Source organism: Anomaloglossus baeobatrachus, chromosome 2 (assembly GCF_048569485.1).
Source record: "Anomaloglossus baeobatrachus isolate aAnoBae1 chromosome 2, aAnoBae1.hap1, whole genome shotgun sequence".
NCBI classification, from domain to species: Eukaryota; Metazoa; Chordata; class Amphibia; order Anura; family Aromobatidae; genus Anomaloglossus; species Anomaloglossus baeobatrachus.
In genome coordinates this window covers 298,320,839-298,343,587 of record NC_134354.1, presented here as the reverse complement: position 1 = coordinate 298,343,587, position 22,749 = coordinate 298,320,839, and the positions used below count along the sequence as shown (strand labels likewise).

The following is a 22,749-nucleotide window of genomic DNA, read 5'->3' as shown; positions in this document are numbered from 1 at the left end:
GTATAATTCTACTGTGTTCCAATTCAGTGGCGTAACTACAGTTCAATGGGTTCCGATGCAAAATTTGGACCTGGCACCCCCTCTCCACCCTGAGGGTACAGGATAATTACACTGACACTTGGCTCTTAACCTCAGCACCCAGCTTTACAATACTCTGATATACCGATATAATATACAATATTATTATGTCCCCACCATAGTCCTTCATATATTATAATGCACCCCCCATAGTCCTCCATATATTATAATGCACCCCTATAGTCCACCATATTATAATATACTCCATAGTCATTCATATAATAATAATAATAATAAAATAATATTTATTCATTTATATAGCGCTATTGATTCCACAGCACTTTACATTCATGTTATAATACATTTCCCATAGTCCTCCGTATAATACAATGCACCCCCATGGTCTTCCATATATTATAATGCACCCCCCATAGTCCTACATATATTTTAATGCACATCCCATAGTCCTCCATATACTATAATACAATCCCCATAATCATTCATATATTTTAATGCACTCCTTTTAGTCCTCCATAAAGTACAATGCACCACATAGTCCTTCATATAGTTTAATGCATCCCTATAGTCCACCATATATCATAATGCAGTCCCCATAGTCCTTCATGTATATAATGCACTCCATAGTCCTTCATATATTATAATACACTCTCCATAGTCCTCCATGTAATATAATGCACCCACATAGTCCTGAATATAGTTTAATGCACCCTCATAGTCCTCCATATAGTATTATGTAGCCCCCATATAGTATTATGTAGCCCCATATAGTATCATGTAGCCCTCATATAGTATCATTTAGCCTGCATATAGTATCATGTAGCTCCCATATAGTATTATGAAGCCCTTCTATACATTTATACAGCCCTCATATAACATTATGCAGCCCTTATATTCCTCCATATAGTAGCATACAACTTCCATATCGTTTAATGCACCCCCATAGTCGTTTGCCCACCCTGATTACATACTCATTTCTCCTCATTCACCACTGTTCAAGTCTCCTCATCACACTCTGCTGTGCTGACATGTCAGAGCGCAGACACAGCAGGAGAATGATGAGAGAAGGAGTACAACACTCATTCTCTCATTATTGCTTTCAATTGTATCGGCATCTGAAATGCCGATACAATTGATAGTGCAAGCCTCGGCAGGGGGTCCCAGGGGAGGGCCTAGTGCAAGAGCTGGCACCGGGCCCTATAGTGGTCGTGTGGCCTGCCACCATTAGCAGTGTGCCACTGGCTGAAGTCCTCGGGCCCCCTGAACCCCCAGGCCAGGTCGCGATGGTGGCGCCTTCAACCGCGATCAATCCGCCCCTGCTCCAATTGTCTCATATGTGAGAATTGGAAACAGGTGAGGAGAAGATAGAGAGATTAATCTTTCAATCTTCTCCATTGTCTGTCTCAGCGTATATCGGATTGCACTCGGATGACATCAGTGCAGTCCAATGTTTTGCATGCACCCATTGACTTGAATGGGTGTGCACCGTCCGTGATATGCTGCCAGTTGCAGTCCGCCCTGCTCCATAGTATAACATTGAGGCAAACGCTATCCAATAAAACATCAGATAGCACTTATCAGAGTTATATGCAAGTGTGAGTGAACCCTGAAAGTGAGTATCATGGTACCTATTTCCACATTTTTCATGCTGAAATGTCAACGCTGCGTGGTGTCCAGAAGTGGATTTTTTGTTAGACATATGTCAAATGAAACACGTGTGAACAAAGCCTTATTTAAATCTTTCAAAGTTCAATGGAACAGATAATAAGTATTCTGATACAGAGATGAGTGAATCTGCTAAAATTCACATTCCCCAGTTCACTCGAAATTAGCCAGGAAATTTGATTTGCATCTTATCAAATGTTCTTCATTTTGCTCTGGGTCTCTCAAGACTGAAGAGCATAATAAATGTTGACTAGAAATAAAAGTGGCCTTTTCTTCCTTCTGTGTGTGACATCCTCTTCTGGCATGTGCACTCTGCACAGGGGTTTCTGTCACCGACTAGGCATCTTACATCATGACTAGTGATGAGCAAGCACTAAAATGCTCAAGTATTCGGTACTCGAATCGAGCAGATTGGACACCTGGATGGGCTTAATTCAAGTAACAAATCTAATGGAAGTCAATGGGAAACTGTAGCATTTTTCCGGAAGACCCCGCCAGGAGGACTGGAGACCTGGGGAGCAGAAAAATCATGGGGAAGATGCTAGAACTCCCAGGTCACTGCCAAGAACAATGTTGGCAGAGTATTAACAGCGGTTTTGCAGTCACCTATTGACTTTGATGAAGTCAGTCAAAAACGCTGTAAAAACGCAGGCAAAAACACGTAAAAAAGTGGGAACAATGTGCCTTTTCACCTCTGCTCTTTTCTTGCCAAGAGATGCAGAAATGGTGCAGAAATTTCTGCAACTAAATAATGTGTGCAGATATACATACAGTCCTTCTACAGTCATATGAAAAAGTTTGGGCACCCCTATTAATGTTAACCTTTTTTCTTTATAACAATTTGGGTTTTTGCAACAGCTATTTCAGTTTCATATATCTAATAACTGATGGACTCAGTAATATTTCTGGATTGAAATGAGGTTTATTGTACTAACAGAAAATGGGCAATCCGCATTTAAACACAATTTGACCGGTGCAAAAGTATGGGCACCCTTATCAATTTCTTGATTTGAACACTCCTAACTGCTTTTTACTGACTTACTAAAGCACTAAATTGGTTTTGTAACCTCATTGAGCTTTGAACTTCATAGGCAGGTGTATCCAATCATGAGAAAATGTATTTAAGGTGGCCACTTGAAAGTTGTTCTCCTATTTGAATCTCCTATGAAGAGTGGCCTCATGGGCTCCTCAAAATAACTCTCAAATGATCTGAAAACAAAGATTATTCAACATAGTTGTTCAGGGGAAGGATACAAAAAGTTGTCTCAGAGATTTAAACTGTCAGTTTCCACTGTGTGGAACATAGTAAGGAAATGGAAGAACACAGGTACAGTTCTTGTTAAGCCCAGAAGTGGCAGGCCAAGAAAAATATCAGAAAGGCAGAGAAGAAGAATGGTGAGAACAGTCAAGGACAATCTACAGACTACCTCCAAAGACCTGCAGCATCATTTTGCTGCAGATGGTGTCAATGTGCATCGGTCAACAATACAGTGCACTTTGCACAAGGAGAAGCTGTATGGGAGAGTGATGCGAAAGAAGCCGTTTCTGCAAGCACGCAACAAACAGAGTCGCCTGAGGTATGCAAAAGCACATTTGGACAAGCCAGTTACATTTTGGAAGAATGTCCTGTGGACTAATGAAACATAGATTGAGTTGATTGGTCATACAAAAAGGCGTTATGCATGGAGGCAAAAAAACACGGCATTCCAAGAAAAGCACTTGCTACCCACAGTAAAATTTGGTGGAGGTTCCATCATGCTTTGGGGCTGTGTGGCCAATGCCGGCACCGGGAATCTTGTTAAAGTTGAGGGTCCCATGGATCCAACTCAGTATCAGCAGATTCTTGACAATAATGTGCAAGAATCAGTGACGAAGTTGAAGTTACGCAGGGGATGGATATTTCAGCAAGACAATGATCCAAAACACCGCTCCAAATCTACTCAGGCATTCATTCAGAGGAACAATTACAATGTTCTGGAATGGCCATCCCAGTCCCCAGACCTGATTGTCACTGAACATCTGTGGGATGATTTGAAGCGTGCTGTCCATGCTCGGTGACCATCAAACTTAACTGAACTGGAATTGTTTTGTAAACAGGAATGGTCAAATATACCTTCATCCAGGATCCAGGAACTCATTAAAAGCTACAGGAAGCGACTAGAGGCTGTTATTTTTGCAAAAGGAGGATCTACAAAATATTAATGTCACTTTTATGTTGAGGTGCCCATACTTTTGCACCTGTCAAATTTTGTATAAATGCGGATTGCACATTTTCTGTTAGTACAATAAACCTCATTTCAATCCAGAAATATTACTGAGTCCATCAGTTATTAGATATATGAAACGGAAATAGCTGTTGCAAAAACTCAAATTATTATAAAGAAAAAAGGTTAACATTAATAGGGGTGCCCAAACTTTTTTATATGACTGTATATCTTTAGATATACTGCTGCAACCTAAAAATAAAAGTCCTTTTCAGGGCTACAGATTTTCTTTTCCTAGTAATACTGGAAAGTTTGCAGGTATATATATATATACCTAATTTAAAATGTGCAAGGCATGCGGTAAGGGACGAAAAAGTGGACGTACTACTGATGGGTGCATACTAAGGTCGACAGCCAGGTAAAATTTGCCTACTGCGGGCACACAAAAAACATACTTATCCATGACACCTAACTTCCTACCCCACTTTGCAGGTGGGTGCAAGACACCACTCTTGAAGCTAGAACAGTGTGAACAGTAGAGTTGAGCGCGGTCTGCGGTTCTCCAGTTCGCGGTTCGAGTGATTTTGGGGGGTGTTCTAGATCGAACTAGAACTCGAGCTTTTTGCTAAAGCTCGATAGTTCTAGTTACGTTCGAGAACGGTTCTAGCAGCAAAAAGCAGGGCTTTTTACAGCTACAGTGTGCAGGAGCCATCGCTGGCAGCCTGCCAGAAGCTGGTAACCGATAAACATCGGGTATCCAAGCAAAGCGCTTTGGTTAGTAACCCGATATTTATCCTAGTTACGTGCAGGAAGCCCACACTTCCCCGCTCAGCTCACTCCGCCCCCTCCTGCACGCGGCATGTACACACACACACACAAACACAAACACACACACACACACACGCACACACACTCACCTATCCCCAGCCAAGCAGTCCATGACACTGATGTCCTCAGCGCCACATGACCCCGCTAGGCTCCACCCACTTCGCACTCCGCCGCCAGCACACATGGCTCCGCCCACCTGGCACTCTGCACACATTGCCCAGCTAGGTTCCGCCCACCTGGCACTCTGCACACATGGTCCCGCTCGGCTTACCTGCGGTGATGAAGTATCGACCTCAGCGCTGTCACTGTCATCCATGGCCGCCGCTTGTCACATCACCTTCTCTCGCTTCCGACCCCAGACTGACTAGCGGTGACGTCACGGGCCGCTCGCGATACTTGGCTGTGAAGATGATTCAGTGTGCAGGAGATTAGCGCAGGTAATGTACCTCGCTGACAGCAGCACTTGTCATCCCCTGCAGTGACCTGGGCTGACCCATTGATGTTAGCTCAGGTCACTGCATTGCTCTCCCAGCCAATGGGGAACATCCTGTTCTTCATTGACTGGGACAGTGTGGATCGTCATGGCAACCCCTTGGATTAAAGCAGACCTGGATTTGTTTTTCTTTCTAATAAATTGGTTAAAGAGGGAACGTATTGGGGAGTGTTTTTTCAAATAAAAATGTGTTTGTCATCTATTTTTTTTTATTACTGACTGGGTTGGTGATGTCGGGTATCTGATAGACGCCTGACCTCACCAACCCCAGGTTTTGGTGCCAGGTGACAGTACACATCTGGTATTAACCCCATATATTACCCCGTTTGCCACCGCACCAGGGCACGGGATGAGCTGGGGCGAAGCACCAGGATTGGCGCATCTAATGGATGCGCCACTTCTGGGGCGGCTGCGGCCTGCTATTTTTAGGCTGGGGAGAGTCCAATAACCATGGAACTCCCTAGTCTGAGAATATCAGACCCCAGCTGTCTGCTTTACCTTGGCTGGTGATCCAATTTTGGGGGGACCCCTACGTGTTTTTTTTTTTTAATTATTTATTTAATTTAAAATAACAGCGTGGGGTGCCCTCAGTTTTGGATTACCAGCCAAGGTGAGGCTGCCAGCTGTGGTCTGCAGGCTGCAGCCGTCTGCTTTACCCTAGCTAGCTACAAAAATAGGGGGAACCCTACGTCATTTTTTTTTTTCATTTTTTTGGCTAACTACAAAGCTAAGCACCCCTTAGTGCCGCATGAAAGGCACCAAAGGGTGCAAAATTACAAAATACAGGAGAGTGGGACATTATGTGTCTTTCTGCCATTATAATGACAGAAAAGACTGATATGAAGTGTACAAGCAAAAGAAAATCACCAGAGCGCTCTACGCTGTGAAAAGCAGTAGAAAATGGCACTGGAGTGAACATGTGACCGCTTCATGTAGGAAGAAGCTATGGATCCTGGGTAAATTTATGTATTTTCCCTCCTTCAGTTTTTTTGCAGTACACAAAAAAAAACGGAAGGCACATGGATGACAAACAGATGACATACGGACCGTCTACGGAATGGAAACGGATGCCACACGGATGCACCCGTGAAAAAAAACGGACTGTTTTTTGCAGACCACAAAAATGGATCGGTTGTGTGAATGTAGCCTTATTCTGGTCTGCCGTTTAAAAACAGCAGGCAGAAATAAGTGAATAGCGCCCCCCAGCGTCAGAAAATCTCTGGGGTTTCAGGGCTAGCTGAGACCCTGGAGATCATGATTCAGGATGGTTTTTCCGGTCCCCGCTCACGTGATCACAGGTATACACCGTATACCGATGATCACGTTACAGTAAATGACAGCGCAGGTAAAAAATTATTTATCTCCCATCTGGCATGAACAAACATGATAAATCTCCTACCTGGTCCCCTCCGGTCCCCCGATGTCGCCAAAGTGCCCCCCCTGATGCCCTCCCAGAAATCCAAGATAGCAGCGCGCCGGCCGCATTCACCCTACTCCTCTGATTTCTGTCACATGTGCCATGTACCAAACTCCTCCCCAGGCCCTGCCAGGTCACCCCCTATAACCCTACTGGTGTTCCCCGGTGTCCCATGGTACCTGTGCAGCGTTGATCCCCCCACGGCCCTCTCCTTCACAATAGACGCTGCCGCATGCACAGAGCGGCTGTCAGCTCAGCTTCCTGTGTTCAGACACAGTGAGTGGTGGTTATGCATCTGTAAGCTAAATGGGCGGCACGGTGGCTCAGTGGTTAGCACTGCAGTCTTGCATCCCTGAGGTCCTGGGTTCAATTCTCACCATGGGCACCATCTGCAAGGAGTTTGTATGTTCTCCCTGTGTTTGCGTGGGTACTCTGGTTTCCTCCCACACTCCAAAGACATACAGCGCTATGGAATTAATAACGCTATATAAATGAATAAATTATTATTATTACTGCAATGCCCTGCTCATGAGGTAAGGAACATAGTTGATCAGGAGAGCAATATACTACATTTCCAAATGGAGGGATTTGCTTTTATAGTTTCCCTGCTGAAAGACTACCAAACATGAGAGTCCGTTATACGCCACAAGAAGACACATCTAAATAGCGAGCTCTGTTGTTAAGTATTCATTCAGCTGGATAACTGGACTTAAAGAGTATTCCATCTCCAAGATCCTATCCCCAATATATAGTAGGTGGAATAGCAATAATATCAGCAAATACCAATATTTGGAAATGTAGAATAGTTCTCCTGATTAGGCATGCCCTTACCTCATGAGCAGGGCATTGCAGCTTTGGTAGCAACCATTACGACATGGACTCTGCTGCTGTGGACCCGGGGAGAGTAAGTGCAGATTCATTGCACCCACACTCCTCACATGAAGGGTCCGCACTCCTAGAAAATGGGGGATACGTTCCCTGAGTGTCTCCCCCCCATATTCTAGATCAGGGGTGGGGAACCTTTTTTCTGTCGGGGGCCATTTGGAAATTTCTACCAACCTTCGGGGGCCGCACAAAATTATCAATGTTTAAATGACCCTGCTATATTGGGTGAAGCAATTAATTAACTGGGGGCTGGGGGCACAGACACCACACGCGGGGCTGGGGGCACAGACACCACACGCGGGGCTGGGGGCACAGACACCACACGCGGGGCTGGTGGCACAGACACCACTGGAGGGGCTGGGGGCACAGACATCACTGTGGGGAGGCACAGACATCACTGTGGGGAGGCACAGACACCACTGGAGGGGCTGGAGGCACAGACACCACTGGAGGGGCTGGGGGCACAGACATCACTGTGGGGAGGCACAGACATCACTGTGGGGAGGCACAGACACCACTGGAGGGGCTGGGGGCACAGACATCACTGTGGGGAGGCACAGACATCACTGTGGGGAGGTGTTACATCTCGTGGCTCTCCTGAGGCAAGGACTGAGGCAGTCTCCCATTCCTTGCCTGCCACGAGCACTCCTGCTCGGCAGCGCCGAAGGTCTGCCAGACTGCGCAGTGTGCAGGAGAGACCTTCTCAGAGAGGCAGCAGAAGGGTGACACCTAGTGGTTCTCCTGTTACAAGGAGTGAAGCGGTCTCCCATTCCTGGCCTGCCGCAGACTCTCCTGCTCAGCAGCCCCGAAGGTCTGCGAGGCTGCGCAATGTGCAGAGGTTTACTGCTCAGGGAAGCAGTGAGATTCCCGTTATCTCTCCACATTGTGAGACCGAGGATCCCGCCTCTATTTCCAAGAGGCAGGAGGGTGAGCATGTGCAATGCGTGGTGGGTCCTGATTCGCTCACTGACGTCACACGGCTTGATGACAAGGCTGGTGACGTGGTGAATCCTGACTGGCCAGGCTGGGACGTCGTGGACCCTGATTGGGTCAAGTCCGTCATCTCCGCCTCGCGCCCGCCCTCGGGTGGAGCTGCACCTCCTTAAAAGCTCCCCCTGCCATCATGGCGGTGCGTGACCGTCCTTCTATGTTTGGATGTCTGGCAGCGTGCTGCCACGCCACTGCTCAGGCATTACTGTCTCTTGTGGGCTTGGCCCTTGCTGCTCCGGCAGTACCTCGTTTGCAGGCCGTGTTCCTGCCTTGCTGCTCCGGCAGTACCCCCGTCAACAGGCCGTGTTCCTGTCCCAGGTGAGCTCCTCAAGTCTCCATTGGACTCACCTGGTTATTGAAAGCACACGTGCGTGGGCACCTCTGTGCTACCCTCGTGCCATATTCTCGTGACTTCCACTGGCACACGTGCGTGGGCACCTCTGTACTTCCCCGTGCAACAGGTACACCGAGCCGTGAGATCTGTGCCATACAACTCTCACGGGTTAGGGCAGATCGGTGTACATAGATCGTCTGTGACATTCCAGACGATCGCTAGCAGCAACCCGCTCACTCTTCACCCACCATAGCGGCGGTCCCTTACACCGCACAGTGGACCTTGACCGGCGGAAGCAGTCCATTTCCCATCTTGGCACGCTTCCCCGGGTCCCCCTCGTAACATTACGGTCGCGCCAAAGGTCTGGCTATGGCTGAAGAGCAGCAGCAGTTGCTGCGTTATGTGCAGCAGTTGGAGTCACGATTGGCAGCAGTGGAGCAGTCTTCCTCCGATAAGACTACTCTGATGACAGTCGCCACCCAGGCGGCTACCCAGGCTGTGCTATTGGGCGGAAGGTCTCCTCGCCTTGCGCTTCCAGAGCGCTTTAGCGGCAACAGCTCTGAGTGCCGTGGTTTTATAAACCAGGTTACCACCTACTTAGAGCTGTCCGCGACTCTTTACGCTACCGAGAAGGCGAAGGTAGCCTTCGTCCAGTCCCTGCTCACAGGGAGATCGCTGAAGTGGTCCACGCCGTTGTGGGAGCGCGGAGATCGTGTGGTGAATAACTTAGCAGCTTATCTTGGGGCCATGAGAATGGTGTTCCTCGGGCCTCAAGTCACCCACGATTCCGCGCTGCGCCTCCTACGACTTCGGCAAGGGTCTGCTTCAGTCGGGGACTTTGCTATACACTTTAGGACACTGGCCGCAGAGCTGGACTGGCCGGATAAGGTCCTTGTCCCTGTGTTTTGGGAGGGCCTGGCAGGGTTTGTCAAAGACGCACTGGCCACACGTGAGGTGCCTGCCACTTTAGAGTCCTTGATTCAGGTTGCCTCTCGCATAGACATCCGCCAGGCGGAGCGAAGGCTCGAGGTCTCTTCAGCACCCACGTCTTCTCGGCCTAAAAAGCGTCTGAATCCCGTCTTCCATCAGACAGGTCCCCCAGCCAGTCCTGTAGGCGACTCCGTGGAGTCAATGGAGGTGTCCAAGGTGGTCTCCTCTGCCCCAGGTTCTCGGTCTTGTGTCATCTGCTTTTCCTGTGGGCAGAGGGGACACATAGCTACCCTATGTCCCAAACCGTCGGGAAAAGACAGCGTCTAGTTTCTATCAGAGGGGGGACTCTAGACGCTACTTCTCCCTCTAGGTTGACTATCAGCGCCCAGTTGCAGTTCGGCACTACTCTCTTCTCTGCCCTGGCTTGCTTGGACTCAGGCACTGAGGGCAATTTCATCTCGACCTCCCTGGCAACCCGATACTCAGTTCCCCTGGTTCTGTTGCCCAAGCCACTCAGGGTCCGGGTAGTCGACGGGTCCATACTACTCGATCCTATCACCCAGATCACCATCCCTCTCAGAATGGATGTACCACCGGGACACCATGAGCAGGTGTCCTTCCTGGTGCTTCCAGGGGGGACGGATGAGATCCTACTGGGCCTTCCCTGGTTGAGACAGCATGCTCCTATACTCAACTGGGCAACAGGGGAGATCTCATCCTGGGCAGGATCCTGTAGAGAGCACCTCGTGACTACCGAACCACCCGCTACCATTAGGTCGGTTGGGTCCTCAGGGAATACTGAGGGGCCGGGTTTACCGACACCTTATGAGGCCTACAGGGATGTCTTTTCCAAAAGGGCCGCAGATACTCTTCCTCCCCACCGGCCATATGATTGCCGAATAGACCTGAAGCCAGGCTCCGAGCCCCCTAGGGGCAGAGTGTATCCACTCTCTGCTCCAGAGACGGAGGCTATGTCCAAATATATTCAGGACAGCCTGGCGAAGGGGTTCATTCGCAAGTCTATTTCACCGGCTGGTGCAGGGTTCTTTTTTGTGCAGAAGAAGGAAGGGGATCTGCGCCCCTGTATCGATTACAGGGGATTAAATGCATTCACAATCAAGAACAAATACCCTTTGCCCCTCATTACTGAGCTATTTGATCGATTCCGCGGGGCAAAGGTCTTCACAAAGCTGGATCTACGCGGGGCGTATAATCTAGTGCGAGTCCGAAAGGGCGATGAGTGGAAGACCGCCTTTAACACCAGGGACGGTCACTACGAGTATCTAGTAATGCCCTTCGGACTCTGCAATGCCCCCGCCGTATTTCAAGACTTTGTGAATGACATTTTCCGGGATTTGTATCTTTCCGTGGTTGCATACCTGGATGACATTCTTATCTTCTCCCCCGATCTTACCACCCATCGGAGGGATGTCATCCGAGTACTTAAGAGGCTCCGCACCCATTCGTTATATGCTAAGCTGGAAAAGTGCGTTTTTGAACAGGAATCCTTGCCGTTCCTGGGGTACATAGTGTCCAGTCAGGGGTTAGCAATGGATCCGGGGAAGTTGGAGACAGTGATGAACTGGCCTGAGCCCCGCTCGCTGAAGGCGATCCAGCGATTCTTGGGGTTTATCAATTATTATCGCCAGTTCATTCCCAACTTCTCGACGGTGGCAGCACCCATCATTGCCCTTACCCGCAAGGGCGCTAATCCCAAAGCATGGACACTGGAAACGGTAGAGGCATTTCACACTCTCAAAACTCACTTCTCCAGAGCTCCCATCCTTCATCGTCCAGACATCTCCAAACCCTTCCTACTGGAGGTAGACGCCTCTTCGGTCGGTGCAGGTGCAGTCCTGTACCAGAAAAACGAACGAGGAAGGAAACATCCGTGTTTCTTTTTCTCCAAGACCTTTTCTCCGGCCGAGAGGAACTACTCCATAGGGGATAGGGAGTTACTGGCGATGAAACTAGCATTCCAGGAATGGCGGCATCTCCTGGAGGGTGCGAAGCATCCATTTGAGGTTTTTTCTGACCACAAAAACCTCACATACCTCCAGACAGCACAACGCCTGAACCCAAGGCAGGCCCGTTGGTCTTTATTCTTCTCCCGGTTCCGCTTTATTATCCGCCACCTGGCCGGTGAGAAGAACGTACGGGCCGATGCCTTGTCACGTTGTATGGTTGTGTTGGAGGAGGACGAGGAGGAGCCTCGTCTTATACTACCCCCGGACAGCTTGAGGATGGTCACTCCCACTTCTTTGGACCAGGTGCCACCTGGCAAAACCCTCGTTCCCCCTGAACTACGGAACGAGGTGCTATCGTGGGCCCATGCCTCCAAGGTCGGGGGTCACTTCGGGGTCAAAAGGACCAGAGACCTGGTGACCAGGCATTATTGGTGGCCGAGACTACCCCAGGACATACAGGAATATGTGGGAGCCTGTATGTCGTGTGCTCGGAATAAGCCGTCCCGGCAGAGACCGGCAGGTCTTCTTCACCCACTGCCAGTGCCGGATCGTCCCTGGGAAGTGGTGGGGATGGACTTCCTGGGAGATCTGCCCAAGTCAGCAGGGCACAGGGTCGTATGGGTCATCACGGACCACTTCTCTAAAATGGTCCACTTGGTGCCTCTCCCACGACTCCCGACGTCACGTGCTCTCGCCACCTTGTTCATTCGGCATGTATTTAGGTTGCATGGCATGCCTGACAAGGTGGTGAGCGACCGGGGTCCCCAGTTCGCGTCTCGCTTCTGGAGAGAGCTCTGTAAGCTCCTGCAGTTAGAGCTGAACATCTCCTCCGCATACCATCCCGAGACCAATGGACTAGTGGAGAGAACTAATCAGACCTTGGTAACTTACCTCCGCCATTTTATATCCGCGCACCACGACAACTGGGCTAACCTCCTTCCTTGGGCTGAATTTGCCATTAACAATTCGGTCCATGAATCCTCTGGCCAGACTCCGTTCCTACTCAATAACGGACAACATCCCAGAATCCCGGTTCCGATGCCCATTACGTCACCCGATACTAGAGTGGAGGATTGGGCGACCAAGGCCCGGGAGATCTGGGATGACACCCAAGAGGCTCTTAAAAGGGCCAAAGACCGGATGGTGACAACGGCTGATGTTCGCCGCCGCCCTGCACCATCCTTCGCCCCTGGTGACCTAGTATGGCTGTCCTCTAAGAATGTTAACCTACGGGTACAGGCAGCCAAATTCGCCCCTAGGTATCTGGGTCCGTTTAAAGTACTACAGCAGGTAAACCCAGTGGCATATCGACTCCAGCTCCCTCCACGCTGGGCTATAGCCAACACCTTTCACGTGTCCCTCCTGAAACCCGTACGACTTAATAAATTCTCGGGGTCCCTGCCGGCTCAAACCGACTCCCCGTCCGACGACCCTGAGGTGGCAAAACTTGTGGAGACAAAAGTCATACAGGGCAAGAGGTACTACCTCGTGGAGTGGGCCGGCCGTGGCCCGGAGCATAGATCCTGGGAGTTGGAGGATCATATCCGCGCCCCGGGTTTGATAGCGGCCTTCGAGCACGGACAGGGGGGGGGGCCTAGACGGGGGGGTAATGTTACATCTCGTGGCTCTCCTGAGGCAAGGACTGAGGCAGTCTCCCATTCCTTGCCTGCCACGAGCACTCCTGCTCGGCAGCGCCGAAGGTCTGCCAGACTGCGCAGTGTGCAGGAGAGACCTTCTCAGAGAGGCAGCAGAAGGGTGACACCTAGTGGTTCTCCTGTTACAAGGAGTGAAGCGGTCTCCCATTCCTGGCCTGCCGCAGACTCTCCTGCTCAGCGGCCCCGAAGGTCTGCGAGGCTGCGCAATGTGCAGAGGTTTACTGCTCAGGGAAGCAGTGAGATTCCCGTTATCTCTCCACATTGTGAGACCGAGGATCCCGCCTCTATTTCCAAGAGGCAGGAGGGTGAGCATGTGCAATGCGTGGTGGGTCCTGATTCGCTCACTGACGTCACACGGCTTGATGACAAGGCTGGTGACGTGGTGAATCCTGACTGGCCAGGCTGGGACGTCGTGGACCCTGATTGGGTCAAGTCCGTCATCTCCGCCTCGCGCCCGCCCTCGGGTGGAGCTGCACCTCCTTAAAAGCTCCCCCTGCCATCATGGCGGTGCGTGACCGTCCTTCTATGTTTGGATGTCTGGCAGCGTGCTGCCACGCCACTGCTCAGGCATTACTGTCTCTTGTGGGCTTGGCCCTTGCTGCTCCGGCAGTACCTCGTTTGCAGGCCGTGTTCCTGCCTTGCTGCTCCGGCAGTACCCCCGTCAACAGGCCGTGTTCCTGTCCCAGGTGAGCTCCTCAAGTCTCCATTGGACTCACCTGGTTATTGAAAGCACACGTGCGTGGGCACCTCTGTGCTACCCTCGTGCCATATTCTCGTGACTTCCACTGGCACACGTGCGTGGGCACCTCTGTACTTCCCCGTGCAACAGGTACACCGAGCCGTGAGATCTGTGCCATACAACTCTCACGGGTTAGGGCAGATCGGTGTACATAGATCGTCTGTGACATTCCAGACGATCGCTAGCAGCAACCCGCTCACTCTTCACCCACCATAGCGGCGGTCCCTTACACCGCACAGTGGACCTTGACCGGCGGAAGCAGTCCATTTCCCATCTTGGCACGCTTCCCCGGGTCCCCCTCGTAACATTACGGTCGCGCCAAAGGTCTGGCTATGGCTGAAGAGCAGCAGCAGTTGCTGCGTTATGTGCAGCAGTTGGAGTCACGATTGGCAGCAGTGGAGCAGTCTTCCTCCGATAAGACTACTCTGATGACAGTCGCCACCCAGGCGGCTACCCAGGCTGTGCTATTGGGCGGAAGGTCTCCTCGCCTTGCGCTTCCAGAGCGCTTTAGCGGCAACAGCTCTGAGTGCCGTGGTTTTATAAACCAGGTTACCACCTACTTAGAGCTGTCCGCGACTCTTTACGCTACCGAGAAGGCGAAGGTAGCCTTCGTCCAGTCCCTGCTCACAGGGAGATCGCTGAAGTGGTCCACGCCGTTGTGGGAGCGCGGAGATCGTGTGGTGAATAACTTAGCAGCTTATCTTGGGGCCATGAGAATGGTGTTCCTCGGGCCTCAAGTCACCCACGATTCCGCGCTGCGCCTCCTACGACTTCGGCAAGGGTCTGCTTCAGTCGGGGACTTTGCTATACACTTTAGGACACTGGCCGCAGAGCTGGACTGGCCGGATAAGGTCCTTGTCCCTGTGTTTTGGGAGGGCCTGGCAGGGTTTGTCAAAGACGCACTGGCCACACGTGAGGTGCCTGCCACTTTAGAGTCCTTGATTCAGGTTGCCTCTCGCAACCAGCGAAGGCTCGAGGTCTCTTCAGCACCCACGTCTTCTCGGCCTAAAAAGCGTCTGAATCCCGTCTTCCATCAGACAGGTCCCCCAGCCAGTCCTGTAGGCGACTCCGTGGAGTCAATGGAGGTGTCCAAGGTGGTCTCCTCTGCCCCAGGTTCTCGGTCTTGTGTCATCTGCTTTTCCTGTGGGCAGAGGGGACACATAGCTACCCTATGTCCCAAACCGTCGGGAAAAGACAGCGTCTAGTTTCTATCAGAGGGGGGACTCTAGACGCTACTTCTCCCTCTAGGTTGACTATCAGCGCCCAGTTGCAGTTCGGCACTACTCTCTTCTCTGCCCTGGCTTGCTTGGACTCAGGCACTGAGGGCAATTTCATCTCGACCTCCCTGGCAACCCGATACTCAGTTCCCCTGGTTCTGTTGCCCAAGCCACTCAGGTTCCGGGTAGTCGACGGGTCCATACTACTCGATCCTATCACCCAGATCACCATCCCTCTCAGAATGGATGTACCACCGGGACACCATGAGCAGGTGTCCTTCCTGGTGCTTCCAGGGGGGACGGATGAGATCCTACTGGGCCTTCCCTGGTTGAGACAGCATGCTCCTATACTCAACTGGGCAACAGGGGAGATCTCATCCTGGGCAGGATCCTGTAGAGAGCACCTCGTGACTACCGAACCACCCGCTACCATTAGGTCGGTTGGGTCCTCAGGGAATACTGAGGGGCCGGGTTTACCGACACCTTATGAGGCCTACAGGGATGTCTTTTCCAAAAGGGCCGCAGATACTCTTCCTCCCCACCGGCCATATGATTGCCGAATAGACCTGAAGCCAGGCTCCGAGCCCCCTAGGGGCAGAGTGTATCCACTCTCTGCTCCAGAGACGGAGGCTATGTCCAAATATATTCAGGACAGCCTGGCGAAGGGGTTCATTCGCAAGTCTATTTCACCGGCTGGTGCAGGGTTCTTTTTTGTGCAGAAGAAGGAAGGGGATCTGCGCCCCTGTATCGATTACAGGGGATTAAATGCAATCACAATCAAGAACAAATACCCTTTGCCCCTCATTACTGAGCTATTTGATCGATTCCGCGGGGCAAAGGTCTTCACAAAGCTGGATCTACGCGGGGCGTATAATCTAGTGCGAGTCCGAAAGGGCGATGAGTGGAAGACCGCCTTTAACACCAGGGACGGTCACTACGAGTATCTAGTAATGCCCTTCGGACTCTGCAATGCCCCCGCCGTATTTCAAGACTTTGTGAATGACATTTTCCGGGATTTGTATCTTTCCGTGGTTGCATACCTGGATGACATTCTTATCTTCTCCCCCGATCTTACCACCCATCGGAGGGATGTCATCCGAGTACTTAAGAGGCTCCGCACCCATTCGTTATATGCTAAGCTGGAAAAGTGCGTTTTTGAACAGGAATCCTTGCCGTTCCTGGGGTACATAGTGTCCAGTCAGGGGTTAGCAATGGATCCGGGGAAGTTGGAGACAGTGATGAACTGGCCTGAGCCCCGCTCGCTGAAGGCGATCCAGCGATTCTTGGGGTTTATCAATTATTATCGCCAGTTCATTCCCAACTTCTCGACGGTGGCAGCACCCATCATTGCCCTTACCCGCAAGGGCGCTAATCCCAAAGCATGGACACGGGAAACGGTAGAGGCATTTCACACTCTCAAAACTCACTTCTCCAGAGCTCCCATCCTTCATCGTCCAGACATCTCCAAACCCTTCCTACTGGAGGTAGACGCCTCTTCGGTCGGTGCAGGTGCAGTCCTGTACCAGAAAAACGAACGAGGAAGGAAACATCCGTGTTTCTTTTTCTCCAAGACCTTTTCTCCGGCCGAGAGGAACTACTCCATAGGGGATAGGGAGTTACTGGCGATGAAACTAGCATTCCAGGAATGGCGGCATCTCCTGGAGGGTGCGAAGCATCCATTTGAGGTTTTTTCTGACCACAAAAACCTCACATACCTCCAGACAGCACAACGCCTGAACCCAAGGCAGGCCCGTTGGTCTTTATTCTTCTCCCGGTTCCGCTTTATTATCCGCCACCTGGCCGGTGAGAAGAACGTACGGGCCGATGCCTTGTCACGTTGTATGGTTGTGTTGGAGGAGGACGAGGAGGAGCCTCGTCTTATACTACCCCCGGACAGCTTGAGGATGGTCACTCCCACTTCTTTGGACCAGGTGCCACCTGGCAAAACCCTCGTTCCCCCTGAACTACGGAACGAGGTGCTATCGTGGGCCCATGCCTCCAAGGTCGGGGGTCACTTCGGGGTCAAAAGGACCAGAGACCTGGTGACCAGGCATTATTGGTGGCCGAGACTACCCCAGGACATACAGGAATATGTGGGAGCCTGTATGTCGTGTGCTCGGAATAAGCCGTCCCGGCAGAGACCGGCAGGTCTTCTTCACCCACTGCCAGTGCCGGATCGTCCCTGGGAAGTGGTGGGGATGGACTTCCTGGGAGATCTGCCCAAGTCAGCAGGGCACAGGGTCGTATGGGTCATCACGGACCACTTCTCTAAAATGGTCCACTTGGTGCCTCTCCCACGACTCCCGACGTCACGTGCTCTCGCCACCTTGTTCATTCGGCATGTATTTAGGTTGCATGGCATGCCTGACAAGGTGGTGAGCGACCGGGGTCCCCAGTTCGCGTCTCGCTTCTGGAGAGAGCTCTGTAAGCTCCTGCAGTTAGAGCTGAACATCTCCTCCGCATACCATCCCGAGACCAATGGACTAGTGGAGAGAACTAATCAGACCTTGGTAACTTACCTCCGCCATTTTATATCCGCGCACCACGACAACTGGGCTAACCTCCTTCCTTGGGCTGAATTTGCCATTAACAATTCGGTCCATGAATCCTCTGGCCAGACTCCGTTCCTACTCAATAACGGACAACATCCCAGAATCCCGGTTCCGATGCCCATTACGTCACCCGATACTAGAGTGGAGGATTGGGCGACCAAGGCCCGGGAGATCTGGGATGACACCCAAGAGGCTCTTAAAAGGGCCAAAGACCGGATGGTGACAACGGCTGATGTTCGCCGCCGCCCTGCACCATCCTTCGCCCCTGGTGACCTAGTATGGCTGTCCTCTAAGAATGTTAACCTACGGGTACAGGCAGCCAAATTCGCCCCTAGGTATCTGGGTCCGTTTAAAGTACTACAGCAGGTAAACCCAGTGGCATATCGACTCCAGCTCCCTCCACGCTGGGCTATAGCCAACACCTTTCACGTGTCCCTCCTGAAACCCGTACGACTTAATAAATTCTCGGGGTCCCTGCCGGCTCAAACCGACTCCCCGTCCGACGACCCTGAGGTGGCAAAACTTGTGGAGACAAAAGTCATACAGGGCAAGAGGTACTACCTCGTGGAGTGGGCCGGCCGTGGCCCGGAGCATAGATCCTGGGAGTTGGAGGATCATATCCGCGCCCCGGGTTTGATAGCGGCCTTCGAGCACGGACAGGGGGGGGGCCTAGACGGGGGGGTAATGTTACATCTCGTGGCTCTCCTGAGGCAAGGACTGAGGCAGTCTCCCATTCCTTGCCTGCCACGAGCACTCCTGCTCGGCAGCGCCGAAGGTCTGCCAGACTGCGCAGTGTGCAGGAGAGACCTTCTCAGAGAGGCAGCAGAAGGGTGACACCTAGTGGTTCTCCTGTTACAAGGAGTGAAGCGGTCTCCCATTCCTGGCCTGCCGCAGACTCTCCTGCTCAGCGGCCCCGAAGGTCTGCGAGGCTGCGCAATGTGCAGAGGTTTACTGCTCAGGGAAGCAGTGAGATTCCCGTTATCTCTCCACATTGTGAGACCGAGGATCCCGCCTCTATTTCCAAGAGGCAGGAGGGTGAGCATGTGCAATGCGTGGTGGGTCCTGATTCGCTCACTGACGTCACACGGCTTGATGACAAGGCTGGTGACGTGGTGAATCCTGACTGGCCAGGCTGGGACGTCGTGGACCCTGATTGGGTCAAGTCCGTCATCTCCGCCTCGCGCCCGCCCTCGGGTGGAGCTGCACCTCCTTAAAAGCTCCCCCTGCCATCATGGCGGTGCGCGACTGTCCTTCTATGTTTGGATGTCTGGCAGCGTGCTGCCACGCCACTGCTCAGGCATTACTGTCTCTTGTGGGCTTGGCCCTTGCTGCTCCGGCAGTACCTCGTTTGCAGGCCGTGTTCCTGCCTTGCTGCTCCGGCAGTACCCCCGTCAACAGGCCGTGTTCCTGTCCCAGGTGAGCTCCTCAAGTCTCCATTGGACTCACCTGGTTATTGAAAGCACACGTGCGTGGGCACCTCTGTGCTACCCTCGTGCCATATTCTCGTGACTTCCACTGGCACACGTGCGTGGGCACCTCTGTACTTCCCCGTGCAACAGGTACACCGAGCCGTGAGATCTGTGCCATACAACCCTCACGGGTTAGGGCAGATCGGTGTACATAGATCGTCTGTGACATTCCAGACGATCGCTAGCAGCAACCCGCTCACTCTTCACCCACCATAGCGGCGGTCCCTTACACCGCACAGTGGACCTTGACCGGCGGAAGCAGTCCATTTCCCATCTTGGCACGCTTCCCCGGGTCCCCCTCGTAACAGGGAGGCACAGACATCACTGTGGGGAGGCACAGACATCACTGGGGGGGAGGCACAGACCTCACTGGGGGGGAGGCACAGACCTCACTGGGGGGGAGGCACAGACCTCACTGGGGGGGAGGCACAGACCTCACTGGGGGGGAGGCACAGACCTCACTGGGGGGGAGGCACAGACATCACTGGGGGGGAGGCACAGACATCACTGGGGGGAGGCACAGACATCACTGGGGGGGAGGCACAGACATCACTGGGGGGGAGGCACAGACATCACTGGGGGGGAGGCACAGACATCACTGGGGGGGCTGCACAGACATCACTGGGGGGCTGCACACACGACTGGGGGGGCTGCACACACGACTGGGGGGGCTGCACACACGACTGGGGGGGCTGCACACACGACTGGGGGGGCTGCACACACGACTGGGGGGGCTGCACACACGACTGAGGGGGTGCACACACGACTGGGGGGGTGCACACAGGACTGGGGGGGTGCACACAGGACTGGGGGGGTGCACACAGGACTGGGGGGGTGCACACAGGACTGGGGGGGTGCACACAGGACTGGGGGGGTGCACACAGGACTGAGGGGGTGCACACAGGACTAGGGGGTGCACACAGGACTGGGGGGTGCACACAGGACTGGGTGATGAGCTGCACATAGGATTGTGTGGGGGTGCACACAGGACATTGGGGGGCTGCACACAGGACTGGGGGAGGGGTGCACACAGGATTGGGGGGGTGCAAACAGGACTACTGGGTGATGGGCTGCACACAGGACATGGGGGGCTGCACACAGGACTGGGGGAGGGGTGCACACAGGACATTGGGGGCCACACTGCGCTAAGAGTTTCATGCAACTCTGGGGGAGAGGGTTTTCAGAACTGGTGTGGGGAGGCACAAAGCATTGGGCAGGGCACATAGCAGCAGAGGGTTGGCGCTGGACTCACAGCAGCATTGCACTCACATCACCGGAGTGCAGGAGCCGGACACACTGCATCAGAAGGAGAAGGCAGGCACTGATCTCCGGAGGGCAGGGGGCGGACACACAAGGCTAGAAGCTGTGAGGCTGCTGTGGACCCGCCCACAATTGGCACTGGCCGACGGGAGAACACATTGCAGCACAAACAGCAATGTGTGGATTTAAAGGGCCGGCGGCAGCAAACCGCGGTGACAGCACCAGCACTGCCTCCCCCGGGAATCTGCCCGGGGGCCACATAAAAGGTCATGGCGGGCCGCGGGCCGGAGGTTCCCCACCCCTGTTCTAGATGGTCCAGAGTCGTCGTGGGACCCCTTTATTTTTTTTCTTACAATAAATTGGTGAAAGAGGAAATGTTTTGGGGACTGTTTTTTGAAATAAATTTCTTTTGTCGATTTTTTTTTTTGTTAGTACTGACAGTTTATGATGTTGGGTATCTAATAGACGCCATGACATCACAAACTGCTGGGCTTGATCTCAGGTGACTTTACAGCTAGTATCAACCCGATTTATTACCCCGTTAGCTACTGCACCAGGGCACGGGATGAGCTGGGGTGAAGCGCCAGGATTGGCGCATCTAGTGGATGCGCCACGTCTGGGGTGCCTGTGGCCTGCTATTTTTAGGCTGTGAAGGCCCAATAACTATGGACCTTCCCACCCTGAGCATACCAGACCACAGCTGTCCGCTTTACCTTGGCTGGTGATCCAATTTGGGGGGGACCCTACTTTTTTTGTGTAATTATTAATATTTATAAAATAATTATAAAAAAAGAGCCTGGGGGACCTCCACATTGGATCCCCAACCACGGTAAAGCTGCCAGCTGTGGTTTTCAGGCTACAGCCGTCTGCTTTACCCTAGCTGGCTATCAAAAATGGGGGGACCCAACGTCATTTTTTTTTTAAACTATTTTTTAAATAGAAAAAATTAATGGGCTTCCCTGTATTTTGATTGCCAACCAAGGTAACGGCAGGCAGATGGGGGTGGCAACCCATAGCTGTCTGCTTTATCTGCGCTGAGAATCAAAAATACCGCGGAGCGCTACGTCATTTTTTTTAAAGATTTATTTTTACAGCACTGTGATGTCCAGCAATCAAAATACAGGGAAGCCCATTTTGTTTTTAGTTATTTAAATAAATAATTAAAAAAAATATATATGGGCTCCCGCTGCATTTTTTGTATTGCTAGCTAAGGGTAATCCAAGCAGCTACTGGCTGCTAACCCCCACTGCTTGGTGTTACCTTCACTGGCAATGGAAAATCCAGGGAAGCATTTTTTATTTTTTTTGCCAAAAAACTACAAAAAAAGGACGTGAGCTTCGCCATATTTTTGTATGCTAGCCAGGTATAGCAGGCAGGTGCTGGAAGAGTTGGATACAGCGCCAGAAGATGGCGCTTCTATGAAAGTGCCATTTTCTGAGGTGGCTGCAGACTGCAATTTGCAGCAGTGGGGCCCAGAAAGCTCAGGCCAACCTGTGCTGCGGATTCCAATCCCCAGCTGCCTAGTTGTACCTGGCTGGACACAAAAATGGGGCGAAGCCTATGTCATTTGTTAAAAAAAAAAAAAAAAAAAAGGGCTTCCCTTTATTTTTGGTTCCCAGCCAGGTACAAATAGGCAACTGGGGGTTGGGGGCAGCCGTACCTGCCTGCTGTACCTGGCTAACATACAAAAATATGGCGAAGCCCACATAATTTTTTCAGGGGGCAAAAAACTGCTGCATACAGTCCTGGATGGAGTATGCTGAGCCTTATAGTTCTGCAGCTGCTGTCTGTCTGTATGGAGAAGAGCAGACAGCAGCTGCAGAACTACAAGGCTCCGCATACTCCATCCAGGACTGTATGCAGAAGTTTTTTGCCCACCAAAAAAATGACGTGGGCTTCGCCATATTTTTGTATGCTAGCTAGGTACAGCAGGCAGCCACGGACTGCCTCCAACCCCCAGTTGCCTATTTGTACCCGGCTGGGAACCAAAAATATAGGGAAGCCCGTTTTTTTTAATTATTTCACTTATTTCATGAAATAATTAAAAAAACAAATGACGTGGGCTTCGCCCCATTTTTGTGTCCAGCCAGGTACAACTAGGCAGCTGG

General features: G+C 51.9%; 1 protein-coding gene across 1 annotated transcript in view; it reads right to left on the bottom strand.

Annotated features, from left to right (window-relative positions):
- Positions 1 to 22,749, bottom strand: part of HNF1B (HNF1 homeobox B) — a 307,877-nt gene that overhangs the window by 4,757 nt on the left and 280,371 nt on the right. The window lies entirely within an intron of this gene.